General features: G+C 50.3%; 1 long non-coding RNA gene across 1 annotated transcript; it reads left to right on the top strand.

Annotated features, from left to right (window-relative positions):
* The first annotated feature begins 376 nt into the window (after positions 1-376).
* Positions 377-6,680, top strand: LOC118496872. The gene is made up of 3 exons (XR_004899433.1): positions 377-458; positions 4,865-5,012; positions 5,986-6,680. It is a non-coding gene; the product is annotated as an uncharacterized LOC118496872 (long non-coding RNA).
* The last annotated feature ends 6,833 nt before the right edge of the window (positions 6,681-13,513 follow it).

Genomic DNA, 13,513 nt, shown 5'->3' with positions numbered 1-13,513 from the left:
CTAGGAAGAAATGGCAAGTTGGCAGTCTTGCTGAAAGGTGCAGGAGAGTTAACTTTTGTGTGGGAGAAGCACTGGGGCAGACTTCCCACCCGAGGGATTGCTTTCTTAAATGGCCCGCTATATTAAGCTTTGGAGCGTGTTTGTATTGAAATGCGAGTGCATCTGATGTTCTGTAAAGGCGCCGGAAGTACTCTGTTATGGGAAAGCCGTCTCCAAAGAAGTCAGCAAACTTTTCCCCTTTTAATGCCTTTCCTTTCCCATTCCCAGTGCGCTTATTTCCTGGGCAGAGCAGCCTCACGGTGTCACTTACTTAGAAACCGCCCTGCGTCTGGTCTGTGGTCGCTGACATTAAAGAGCGCTGTGGTCTTGTGCTTCCCAGGACGGAGCTGACTACAGTGTGGCCGTGTGTGTCCCCGATTCTTGTGCGGAAGAGGATGTGACCGCGCTGTCGCAGCTGGGTAGGTCCAAAAGAATACTTAGTGAGACGATTGTCTCTGCATAAAGTTTGGAAAACCCCCAACTCCTCAGAGCCAAGAAAAAGCCCCTCTTTGAGGATCAAACCTGCCCTTCACCCTGATAAACGCAATGAGCTGAGACTAGCAGAGTTTTGAGGGGTGCGGGCGTGGGGGTGGTGGCATCGGAAGGGAGAAAGTAGGAAGGAGGAGGAAGACAGGAAGGAGCTGGATCTTTATGCAATGCAATTGTAAACTTAAACCATCTTCCTGCACAGTCAGCGGGCTGGTGCGCTCGAAGACAGGAGGTAGGGGTGTCTAGTGTCCCCGTTGCCAGTGTCCTGGGCTGCGGTCCATGGAGCGCTGCCAGCGGCCACACCCAGAATGCTCAGCCGAACTAGGATTATGTGAGGCCAGTGTGGCAATGGATTAGTGGTAAGAGCTCAGCTTTGGTCCTGGTTGTCACCTCCCGGCTGTGTGATCCTGGGCAAGTCACTTAATCTTCCCACACTCCCTCCTCTTCCTTCGTACCGAGAGGGGTGGACCGGAACCTTCAGTCTGGGTCCAGCTCCCTGGGGCCTTCGCCATCACTTTGGACCTTAGCCACGCAGAACAGATACATTTTAGTCCACCTGGAAACTGGTTTGACTTCCTCTAACTCTTTCAAAAATTTCAAAGGATGAGCTTTGAAGCCTCAAATTGTTACGACTAGTGTCTTTTGCATTTATTCTGGCTATCCGAAGAGGTAATGCGACTTATTAAAAGGAAAATGCTATTTTGTTTCTCTGCACACAGAACCCTTCTGACACCAAAGGTGTGGGTTTCGCCCTCACGTTATGTAGGTAGTGCTGCTGACCCTACAGGTTAAAGACTCAGTCGCCGGCTGGAAGTAGTGGGTCCCAAGGTTACCCCGACTTCCAATGGGGCTGCAAGTCAGTGGTGCCCGGGACACCCTCCCCAGCTTTGACAGTTTGCTCTAAGGGCTCACAGAACTCAGGGAAACACTCTCCTTACTATCATGGGCTTATTATCAAGGGCAAAACTCAGGAGAGCCAAGTGGGAGAAATGCACAGGGCAAGGTACGTGGGACAGGGCATAGGCAGGCCTCGCTCTCCGTGTGTTAGACACGGAAGCTCTCTGAACTCCTTCACTTAAGTTTCCATTGGGCACAACTGATTAAATCACTGGCCACTGGGGACTGAGTCAATCCACAGTCCCTCTCTCCTCCCTAGAGGTCAGGGATGGGGCTGTAAGTCCCGCCCCCCTAATCACAGGGTTGGTTCTTTAGGCAACTACTTCCATCCTCCAGAAGTCAGCTCATTAGCATAAACTCAAGTTTGGTTGAAGGTGCATTATGAATAACAACAGATGTTCCTCTGATTCCGAGCACTCAGGAAATTCCAAGGACTTTCTGAGCTCTGTACCAGGAGCTGGGGGTGAAGACCAAATATGGATCCCTTATTGTATCACAACATCACTCACATTATTAAAAGTCCTCTTTTAAGTGTGTATATTGCAATGAGTTTTCAATAACCTTAAATTGTCCTCTGAATTTATGATTATCTCTAGAGCTTCAGATGTATGATCTAGTTATCCAGCCAAATTTTTACGTGCTGTTAAGAAGAAAACCAGTTGTTACAAGCCAAATATCAATTCTTGTTGAATAAGTCATAAATATCCTAGCAACAAAGATGAATTTGCAGAGTTGCTATTCAATTAGCATTTCAAGTGAATAAATGACTCCCTAAATCTGAGTTAGTGTTTATTATTATTTAAGAGATTAATCAATTAGCCTAGTGTCCTCAGTGCTAAGCTTACTAGTCAGAGTTGACATGAGAATAAAATGGGAAGTTAGAAACTATTATCATTACAAAGATATGTTTTTTATTTATTTTTCAATTACAGTTGATATACAACATTATATCAGTTTCAGGTGTACAACATAGTGATTAGGTATTTATATACCCTATGAAATGATCACCCTGATAAGTCTAGTACCCACCTGACATCATAAATAGTTTTTATGTTTTTTAAAAGATTTAATTTATTTATTTTTAGAGAGAAGGGAAGGGAGAGAGAAAGAGAGGGAGAGAAACATGGATGTGTGGTTGCCTTTTGCATGCCCCCAACTGGAGACCTGGCCTGCAACCCCAGGCATGTGCCCTGACTGGGAATCGAACCGGTGACCCTTGATTCGAGGCCACCACTCAATCCACTGAGCCACACCAGCCAGGGTTTATGTTATTGACTATATTCCCTACGCTGTACGCTACAATCCCATGGCTATTTTAATAACCAGCAGCTTGTACTTCTTAATCCCTTCCAACTTTCTCGCCCATCCTCCAACCCCCTCCAATCTGGTGACCACCAATTTGTTCTCTTTTACAAAGATATTTGGATGGTTCTCCGAGGAGCTGCAAAAAGGATTAGGGCCAGCAGAGCTGCCTGGGCAGATCTGCTTCGGTCTTCACGGCCCAGGCACCGCGCCAGCTTCTGCAGAGGCAGCCGACAGGAATGGAAAGGCCTCGGCCCAGGGGAAACGGTTCCCATCTGGAAGGGATTTGTCAGCTATTCCTTACAGCTTTTTGATGGAGTTGCCAATATTTCCCTTGCAGATGTGGGGTGACCAGCTCAGCGATCGCAGGAGGAAGCTATTTGTGCAGACTTTACTCATCTGGAGTGGGAGGACAGGGAGTTAACACATGGAGACCATGGAAGATACGCCAAAAAAAAAAAAAAAATGAGCCCAGTATTGCAGAGAGAGGGAAAAACACTCTGGACAGAATAGAACATATTGCAAAAAACTGCACAGTGTGCTTTCTGTAGAATGTTGTAAAATGTCAACGAACAGACTTAGTGTGGGTTCCTGAGAATAAAAATATGTAACACCAGGGTGTTGAGATTCTAGAGAGAATTTGGATGTGATGGTTACAGACCCAGTTATGGTCCCTAACAATCCATATCCACATATTTCACCCTCACCTGCTGCGCTTCATTTCCTAGGGGTGGTTGGGGAGGAAAAAGTGTTCCTGCTCCCCTCCTAGGTTCTTGGATGGTCTAATGGTTAAACTGCCATGAAACAGGTTAAAAGAAGAAAAATGAATCTTTAAGTTCCTAGGTATGGGAGCCCCAAACAGGTATGAGACCCAAGGGCAAGTCGGGCAGCTGAGGCTTCTATGCCCTCTTGGGCTGAGGGGTGGACCAGGGGCCTGGGCCTCCAAGGTGGGGAGGATAGTTCACAAGAAAAACACAGGTTTGGTAATTAGATGGTTGCCGTGCCATACAGATGGGCCATTCCAGTAAAAGTTATCTCTGGTTCTCTGAGCCAAGGCTCCTGTCTAAGACCTTTTAGGCACTCTGTGGTGGTGTATTTTACCCCCTTCAGGGTCTTAGGACAAAACACCACGCACCCTGGGTGGTGTAAGGTGCATCGCTCCAATCGCTCCCTCTGTCTTCATGTGGGTTCTGTCCTGTGGGTCTCTGTGGGTCCCGACTTCCCTCTTTGTATAAGGGCACCAGACATACTGAAGTTAGGGTCCACCGTGTCCTCGTATAGGACCTGATCTTAAGTTGATTATATCTGCAAAGATCGTATTTCCAAATAAAGTCACATGCACAGTTCCTGGGGAGTAGGGTTTGAATCATTTCTGGGGGGGGGGGGATGCAATTCAACCCAGAAAATTACCTGTTACCTAGTTTCCTAGTTTGCCTGGATTACCTGAGGCCCCTTAAACACCCACTCCAGTTGGGAGCAGGAGCACCCGGGAGCTTGTTAGAAATGCACATTCCCAGGCCCCTTCCCTGACTTACTGGGTCAGGCACTTGCCGGGAAGAGAGGAGGGGGAATCTGCTTACCAGGCTCTGCAGGTAATTCGGGGGCACGGCACAGTCTGAGACCGCTGCCCTGGTCTTACCACTAGTCTCTTTAGAAACTCTTGAGGCGACTCAAGAGTGGTGTCCTAAACTGGTGCTTCTTAGCTCCGAGTTCGGGCAGTACCTTTCCCCGTCAGCGTGTGGGCTTCCACCGTATCATTCCATCTCACGGTGCACTGATGGCTCTCGTGGGGACCTGTCTGCAAATAGATTTATGTGTGACAATGGCTCCTCTTCTGGACTGTCATTCCTCGTGCTGTGTGCTGGGGAAGGATGCGAGAGTCTGGGCAGAGGGGTCAGGAGACCCGCGGTCCACTCCCTTGGGGCTCAGCCTTCCTCGTCCTGCTGTGACTTGCAGCATCTTTGTGCCTTATCTTCCCCATCTGTCCGTAGGTCAGACATAGTAACAGCCAGATGCCCTTTTAAAGGTCAAAGTTTTGTTTTGAAGTAAGAGATAGGAAAACTCTTAGAAAGGTATGAAGTGCTTCTTGGCAAGGGAAATTTTATTAATATAATTCTTTTCTTCCCCCTCTTGGTAGATATTTTAAGATTCAGAAATGCTTCCTTTTTGGCTCCTTCTCTCTCTCTCTTTACCACGAATTCGAATTCGTCCTCCTCACCTGGTGGGGGTGTGGCCAGATGTGCTACTGGAATGGTCCCCCTGGACACGTTTGCTGCCGTGTGTCTGTGAGTACGGGCGTTCGGGGGACCCGGTTGGGATGTGTATGTGCGTGTCCCCGGTTGGGCTGTTTTGTCCCCTTCCACTCACCAGCTAGACTGAGCCACTGGCCTGTCACTGAATGGTGTCTGGCCAATGCTGTGTGCAGGGAAAGCACCTTTACCTTAAATAGGAAATTGCACGTGTTCCAGAGGAAGGCTGGCCACACCCAAATGTGACCGGGTTTCAGGGTCACCGGGAGATGTATCCTGTCCCCAGAGACTCCTGTTCCTACGACCACTGAAGACGCATTTCTGTTATTCATTCGCAAACACCTCCACAATCTGGCCTGTTGCTTCCCATTGGCATCCCACGTTGCTCCTTGGGGGAAACCGATGGGATCGCTGGCCCATAATGCAGATGGTTAGATAAGGTGCTTTCCTGAAAACCTCATTTAAACCGCCACCCCCTCCCCCTCCCCACCCCATAGGAGATGTCCATCCAAAGCGACCTTTATAAAAGTGGCACCAATTTCATTGATAAATAAGTTGGTTTAGTTTGCATTTTAAAACATGTTAATGAGGGTTTTCCCCCTAGGTTTATATATCTGCTATTTATACTTCCCTCTCCTTTTCCCACGGGTGTTATTTAGGTTGTTATGGGTTTTTAAAGTTCATTACATAAAGTATATGCGTCCTTAGCCATATCTTCTGATGTTTTTGTGGCTGTTTGTTTATGATTAGCTTTTACAATTACAATAAGGACTTTAGTGACATCCATTAATATTTTACTTTGTAATTTCTTTCATTTATTTATTTATTCTCGGCTACTTCCAGCCCTTAGAAGTGTTAAAAAGTTATGTCTCTTCCAGTAGGGGGCGTGAGTGTTTTTGCGTTTGCTGGGCTGTTTTCTCTGCATCTTACCGTGGAGTTGGGGTGCCCTGGAGTCGGGGTGTCGGGGCGAGGGGAGGCTGGGCCACACATGTGTGTCTTCTCCCTGCAGGTTCCTCACCCTGCTTGGCCTCGCCCTCCCTCTGGCTGGGACTGTGTATGTGGCAGCCTGGGGCTGGGGGTCGGACCGCAGGGCGTCCCCCTCGCATGGGGCATGTTCGGCCACGTACGGGAGTCTGCCTTCGAGAGAAACAGAGAGGAGCGGACCAAGAAGCAGAATCCAGGGGACGGGCGGCCTGTCCCGTGGCTCGCTGCCAGGAACCCCGAGCAGAGGAAAAAGTAGGCATTTGAGTAAACTAAGACCACTCCTGGGAGGTGGCTTAGATGAGTCCAAAATTGGAAAATAATTCCTGCAGCACTGGCGTCCAGCGAATGCCCGACAGCTGCCAAGCGCCAGCGCAGAGGTTGGGTCTCTGCTCTTCACAATGCGGTCTTTGTTGCCCGTCCGTGTGCTCAGGCGAGGTCACCAAAAATGCCGCTTTATTTCTTGGGCACAATTATCCAGGGTGTTTTTGAGCTACCCAAAGAAAGACTAGGTCAGCACAGCGCTTGGGTTTCTCCGTAGTGATCCTCTGGGGAACAATTCCGTGGTCGCATTGTGTAGTTTCAGTGTCACAACAACTCAGATGACTCACAGAACCTTCCTGGCGCGCCCCCAAGGTAAATGATTTACAGGCACAAGAAGCCAGGGGAGTGAGTGTGCAACACAGCCGATTCAGACCCAGCAGAACACGTCGGAGCCAGAAACAGAGAGCCTGGCACGGCGCGGTGAGGGCGGGGTGGCAGTGAGTCACACTGGGTTGTGTTTTAGTTAAAAAATCAAGATTTTCATTTCCACCTGCCAGTATGGCAAAGCAAAGAGAACATGTGTACACACACACACACACACACACACACACAACCTGGAGCAAGAATAGCCTCGTCATGCAGATGCCTTCGGAACGTGTGAAGTAATTTTTTGGCAGCGCCCCCGTGGGACCACGCAATTGTCCTTCCTTTACTGTAACTAGGAGGCCAGAAATAAATCCAAATCTCAATGAATGGACCAGAAGAACATGAGTGTATGGTGAAGTGGTTCCAGGGAGTACGTCCAAGGTGAAGAGCAGAGGCGTGATTTTATCAGATTCTGTTGGGATCTCAAAGCAAAAATGAAAACAGTAGCGACGCCAACAACAACAATAAAACCCCCCAACAACAGGAAAAACAACAAAAACCACGTCTGTAGTCTCCAGACCGGAAGCCGGCCACCGGCCCCGGTTCCCCCTGACGCCGTCGTGAGGGGGAGGGCTCCACGTTGGGCGTCTGTTCAGAGTCCGTCCCTGCTGCTCTGTATTCTCTACCCACGGGCCCCGGTTGGGCCCTTTAGGGCCTGAGAACATCATCTCCTTGCTTTCTTGTTTTGATTACAGCCCAGTCAGATTTGGGGGCCAGTTATGATGGCCTTGCTCGAGGTTCAGAACCCCTCGATTATTTCCTATGCGAGCAGCTCCCTGGCTGCTGAGTATAACGTGGTAAAAACGGCACGAGCTTAGCAGCCCCCCCTCAAACCCGACTCGGTTTCTGTCTGCCCTCGGTCAGGTTGTCGGGCCTCTGGGCGCCTCAGCTGCCACCTGTGCAGAATGGGAGCACACAACGGGGTTTGTGGAAGGAAGTAAATGAGATAACGTACTTACCTTCATCCTAATGCGTTGTTCTCTTCCTCATTCTCTTCAGTTACGGCAGGACAGGGGGTGGGTGGGGGCCGAGACCTCTTGCCCTGTGGACCTTGCTGAGGTGGCCTGACCCTGGGAGGGACCTGCTGCAGGCGTCTCATTGTCACGTGGACGGGGAGCCTGCAGCCAAAATCCACCACTGCTGACCACCAGTAGGAGGGTATCCCAAGAGTCCGGCTTGGTAAGGCCAGATTGTAGGATTCGGGCCAGACCCACCTGGTATGGTGTGGGAATTAGCCCCTGAAACGTTAGCTTCTTCACCCAAAATGACACTCTGTAAGACTGGGAAAGTAAGGTTATGGGAGGTTTTTTTTAAGATTTTATTTATTTATTTATTTTTAGAGAGGGAAGGGAGGGAGATAGAGAGAGAGAGAGACATCAATGTGCAGTTGCTGGGGGTCATGGCCTGCAGCCCAAGCATGTACCCTGACTGGGAATCAAACCTGTGACACTTTGGTTTACAGCCCGCGCTCAGTCCACTGAGCTACGTCAGCCAGGGCGGTAGTTCGTTTTTAACAGCTGCATTTAACTGTGGCCCCCAAATGGGAGAGGGGTGGTTTCCAATGTTCTGTTGCTGTAGCAATTTTTTTTGTATTTTATACCATCAAAGTAAAATATCACACTCCTGAATGTTTGAAAATGAAACTCGAGGTGCAGAGACCCCCTAGGCTCTGTATCATTTTCCCTCCGCTTTGACACTCCCCAGTGAGTCAGGTCAGCCTCAGACCACCGAGTCTTCTGGAGGCTTGGAGCCGGAGTGGGTATCTCGAACTCCTGGTTCTGTATCTTCCAAATCATCACTGCACTTGCTTGGTGTGGTTTCCCGTTACGTGAGCCTGTCCTTTGCCATTTAGATGAGAAGAATGTGAGTGAATATTTGAGGATGCTTTTGGGAAGGAAGCAGCTGAGGGTCTCAGCCCCTGGCGGCCAGGGCTCTTGTCCTGTGTTCGTTGCTTACAGTTGGCTCGTGGAGAGAGTAACCGGAAGGGGCTGCCAGGCCTTTTAAAGCCCAGTCACGGCCAGTGGTCCTCGAACTTTGGTGAGCATCCTGACCTCCCAGAGGGCTGCCTGTCTCCCCCAAGATTCTGATTCCATAGGTCTGGGGTCTCTAACTAGGCCCCAGGCAGTGGTCTGGGGACCCGCACTTTGAGACCTGCTCACGTGCATGCTTCCTCCGCTCCTCCCCGTGGTGCTCCTGGGGTTTGCAACACTTGCCTCTCACAAGCCTGTGAAATGGCGCTCGGACAGGCTGTCGTCCCTAGTGGCCATTTTCAGGAGGTTTTACAAGCTGCTGCTGGTTAAGTGGACCCACACGTAGACGCTGGGTGGAAAAATAATAATGACAGCAAAACATTCCGTATTTGCTTGCCGAGTTAGGCGTTGGGCCAGATGTTTGACAAACGTTCTCGAATCCTCTCAGAGAACCCTGCCGAGAAGTGTGCTTAGCTGACCAGCGAGGAAGCAGGCCCAGGGAGGCTCAGAGACTGGGCAGACCTGGGCAGGGCCTGGGACCGGGGTCTCTCCACTGCAGTCGGTGGCTCGTTGGGGAGCCAAGGGGACCGGGGACTCGAGGTGTGGGACCGCTCATGGTGCTGTGGCTCTGCCCGTCCCTGGCCAGGGAAGAGTCCTCCCAACGAGAGGACGCGCAGGTGCATTTGAGAGCAACTCCAGTGGGAAAACGCCCAGTTACGGCTGCAGCCTCCAAGTGCGAGGCAAGTCCATTCTCCTGTGTAAGAAATCAACTTGGATTTCCAGAGCTCGGTTATCAGCCGGCTCTCGCTGGTGAATAAATTTCAATTCCGCAAGGACTTCGGGGGCCCACCCTGTTCGAGGCACCCAGCTCCGTCCAGGAGAAAATACGAGTCTCTCGGAGGCAGCTTGAGCTCTGGAGACTCCGGTGTCACAGTTCTAGCCACTTCATGGGCTCTCCGAGTGAATTACATTACATTGAAAAAATAAAGGGAAGAAGTAGAAGGGATTAGCTATTCTTAAAGCAATAGGGCTTAATTAAAATGGTGAGCAGAGCAGCTGCGACATCATCTCATTTGTTCTTCACAATAATCCTGTGATTAAAGATCTACTTTGGTTCCCATTATGCAGATGTGGGAATTCAAGTGCAGAGAAGTTAATTTCACTTAGCGAAGGTCACAGAGCTAATAAGCGACAGCCAGACTCAGCAAGGAATGTCTGGTTAGGAGGCCCGCAGCCTCAGCCCTGGACCACCTGCCTGTCTGTTTTCATACCTGTTCCTTGAAGGTAGGGATGTTATCTGCACGGGGTTCATTCCTGGAAGAGGACCAGGGATGCCATTGCTAGCAAATGCTGGCCTCGTGTCTAGGTTCCCCTGCCCCAACCCTTTCCAACACAGGACTGTGGTCAGCCATTAGCATCCTGGGGCCTGAACTTGGGCAGTGTATTCTGTGCAAGGCTGTGTGGGCACCAACCTCAAGTCATGTCTGTTAGGCAACGTCAAGGTCATTGGGGAGGGAGACCAAGTCCGAAAATCCACTCATAGATCCGTAGGGGACGATGGAGAACTGAGTTAGGCGGTCCAAGGTCACAGCGAGGGAGTGTCCGGTGACAGTCAGGATCACTGGTGTGTGCGTTGGTTCTCATTTGTGGGGCAGCATGCAGAAGGATCTGGCCCTCCGGGTAGGTAATAACGCCTTTGCTCTCGCCCAGGGTTTCTAGGAGCCATGGACCACGCTCTGAAATGCTTTTCTTGGCAGAAGACTGTGCCGGCCATCTGGGCTACCAAGACGTCGGGAAGCACGTGCTCTGCACTGGACGGCATCCGAGTCTTGAGTCTCCTCTGGATCATGTTGGGGCACACCGGTCAGATGACCGCGTGGCTGTCCTTGGGTGCGGACAACCGATGAGCCTTGGGGAGCAGTCACGGGAGAGAGCGTCTTTTGTGTGAGGGGGTCACGTTGGGCCACAGGAGGGGAGGCCTCAGATTTCCTTCTGTTTCCAAGACATGGCTGTGACCTCCCATCAGTGAGTCCTCCTGGCCAGTGTCCAGTGGCTGTTTACCTCCTCCGAGGTATCAGTCAGGCCCCTGGGTACCAGGTGACTGTGATACCGGAGTGCTGCATTTTCATTGTCCAGGCAGATGGGTTCCCTCTCATCATGATCAGTGAAGCCATAGACTAGCATTCTTTTTTTCTCCAGGAAACACAGGCAAGCATAAACACATCTTGTGTATTAGTCAAATCAATGTTTTTAGGCCTTCTCCCAGTCCCTATTCCCCGGAAGTATTCCCGTTTAAACACACCCAGTGTGACTCTCTCACCAGCAGCCAAATACACATGCCAGAATGGGGTGGGGAAGGGCCGTGTGAAGAACCCCCCACGAGATCCTCACCGGCCCATGAGCGGGTGATGCTGCTGTAGCCCCACGGGGGCGGAGGCCACCAGGAGAGGCCAGCGGAGCGTGAAGCCTTAGTTACAATCAGGCACCTCAGTCACCCCTCTTAGTTTTGGTCCCTTTAAGGGAATGATGGAGAGCATAAAACCCTCCCAATACAACTGAAAGTTGAAGGTGTTCCTCTTGCTTTTTCTGAAAAGATAAATCGCACGATTTTCTTCTCTTAAACAAGTAGCCATCGCCTTCCCTGTTTGTTGCAGACAACGTGCTTGACTGGAAAGCCAGGGTACTGAGAAACCCGCTGTACCTTTGCTCCCGGAGCGGCCCGTTCTACCTGGGGGTGGACTCGTTCTTCCTGATCAGGTAACCGGTGTCTGTTTCTGCTGCCGAGCTTGCTGCCCTTTGTCTGGGGACATGTGTATGGGTTGCCCTTCTCACTTTAGAGAGAAAAACTGGACAGCTCACCTTTACTCACCTGGCCTTTGCTTCTGGCCATCTCTGGACAAGCCCCTCTCCTTCGTATGTGCAGTTTAGTGAATGAGCTAGGACGGCCCTCTAAAATAAGCCTTTGACAAAAAGTGGTTTTATTTCTCCAAATCATTTATTTTAGTGGTTCTCAGATATAGTTTGTAGATGGAGGTAGATCCATGGTAAAGTTGCTAGTTCTCGCTATAGGAAAATGTGGAGGAAAAAAAAAGAGAAAAGGGTGGTGTTGTTTCATAAAGCTATGTTTATCTCAATTTACTACTAAGAGGTAAAATTTCTTAATTGTTTGGAAAATGTCAGGTACCGTGTGAAGTACTTTGCAGCATTACCACACTGAATCCTCATGCTCCTGTGTGGTAGGGACCATTGTCAAAATCCCCATTTTGGGGATGTTCAGAATAGTATGGGAAATGGAGAAGCCAAAGAGCTGATATGTATGACCCATGGACATGAACTAAGGCGGGGGAATGCTGGAGGGAATGGGGGTACTGGGTGGAAGGGGAGAAAGGGTAGGAGAAAAATGGGATGACTGTAATAACATAATTAATAAAATATACTTTAAAAAATAAAAAATAAAAACACTAAGATCTGGTGATGTGGGGCTGGCATTCTACAAAAAAACCCCCAAAACCCATTTTTTAAGTTGAGGTGAAATTCACGTAACATGAAATCGACCACTTAAAGTAAACAATTCAGCGCATTCAGCACGTTCACCAGGTTGTACAGCCACCACTTCTGTCCAGTTCCAGACATTTTCGTCACCCCCAGGGGAACCTCGTGCCCATGAAGAAGTCACTCCCCAGCCGCCCCCGCCCCCCATTCCTGGAAACTTGCTTTCTGTCTCTGCGGGTTTACCCAGCCAGGCATTTCATGGAAACAGAGTGGTCACATGTGGCCCGTGGTGCCGGCCTCCGTCCCTTAGAGCGATGTTTTTGACACCCGTCTGTGTTGTAGCCGGTGTCAGAACTTCATGTCTTTGCGTGGCTGGGTCATAGCCCACTGTAGGGACAGGCCACAGAACCTCCACTCGTAAGAGAAGAAAACTGAGACTGAGACAGAAGAAAACTGAGGCACAGTCCTGGTGGACCCGTGACTGAAACCCCAGCACCTGACTCCGGAGTCCAGGAGTTCACGTTTTAGCCACGGGGCTGGCCCGCCTCTCCCTCTCCTGAGCTGAATGCACCTTCCTCCTTCACAGGGAGGGGGTGATGGGAGATGGCAGCGCTTCTGATCGGATGCTAAGCATCCAGCCAGCCAGCCACGGCCTGGTGAATGTCTATTGGCCAGGCACGGTCCTGGGTCCTGAGATACAGCAGTGGGTAAAATAAACAAGGACCTCCCCTGGTGCTTCTGTTAGTGTGTGTGTGTGTGTGTGTGTGTGTGTGTGTGTATGCACATAGGAAACCAGCAAGAAGCATAGAAATGAACAAGAAGCAAGCTGGTGGTGATAAGCATCAGGGAAGAACTAGACGAGGAGAAAGAATGAGCAGCTGTTTCAATGAGGTTGGAGAAGCCTTGTCTCATGAGGGGCCGTCCCATCTGAGACCTGAATGGCAAGAGGAAGCCCTCCAGGAGGAAGATCAGGGCAAGAAAGGTCCTGGCAGAGGGAGCAACCAGGGCAAAAGGGCTAAGTCAAGAGAGAGTGAGCCTTGTTGAAGGGCACGAGAGGCCACGGGTCATCCTGAGCCCTCAGTGGGGAACGGAGACAACAGAAGGAAGGCTGGAGCGTGGGGCAGGTGTGGCGGAAAGGGCGAAGGTGAAGGCAGGAGAGGGGGTGGGACTGACCACAGAGGACCTTGTAGCCATGCCAAGGAGTCTGGGCAGGAGTCTTGGTGAAATGGGAGGTCGCTGGATTTCTGTAGTTTGGAAGGTGATATGCTCTGACACTTTCAAGGGGTCACTCTGGCTTCCATGTCAATAGCAGATCTGAGAAGGGCCGGGGCGGAAGCAGGAAGACCAACCAGGTGACCTCTGTCGAATTTCAGATGAGAAATGATTAAGGCTTGGCCTGAGCGT

This window comes from Phyllostomus discolor, chromosome 9 (assembly GCF_004126475.2).
Source record: "Phyllostomus discolor isolate MPI-MPIP mPhyDis1 chromosome 9, mPhyDis1.pri.v3, whole genome shotgun sequence".
In the NCBI taxonomy this organism is placed as follows: Eukaryota; Metazoa; Chordata; class Mammalia; order Chiroptera; family Phyllostomidae; genus Phyllostomus; species Phyllostomus discolor.
Note: the sequence above shows the minus strand (reverse complement) of the source record. Positions and strands in the feature narration are given on the sequence as shown.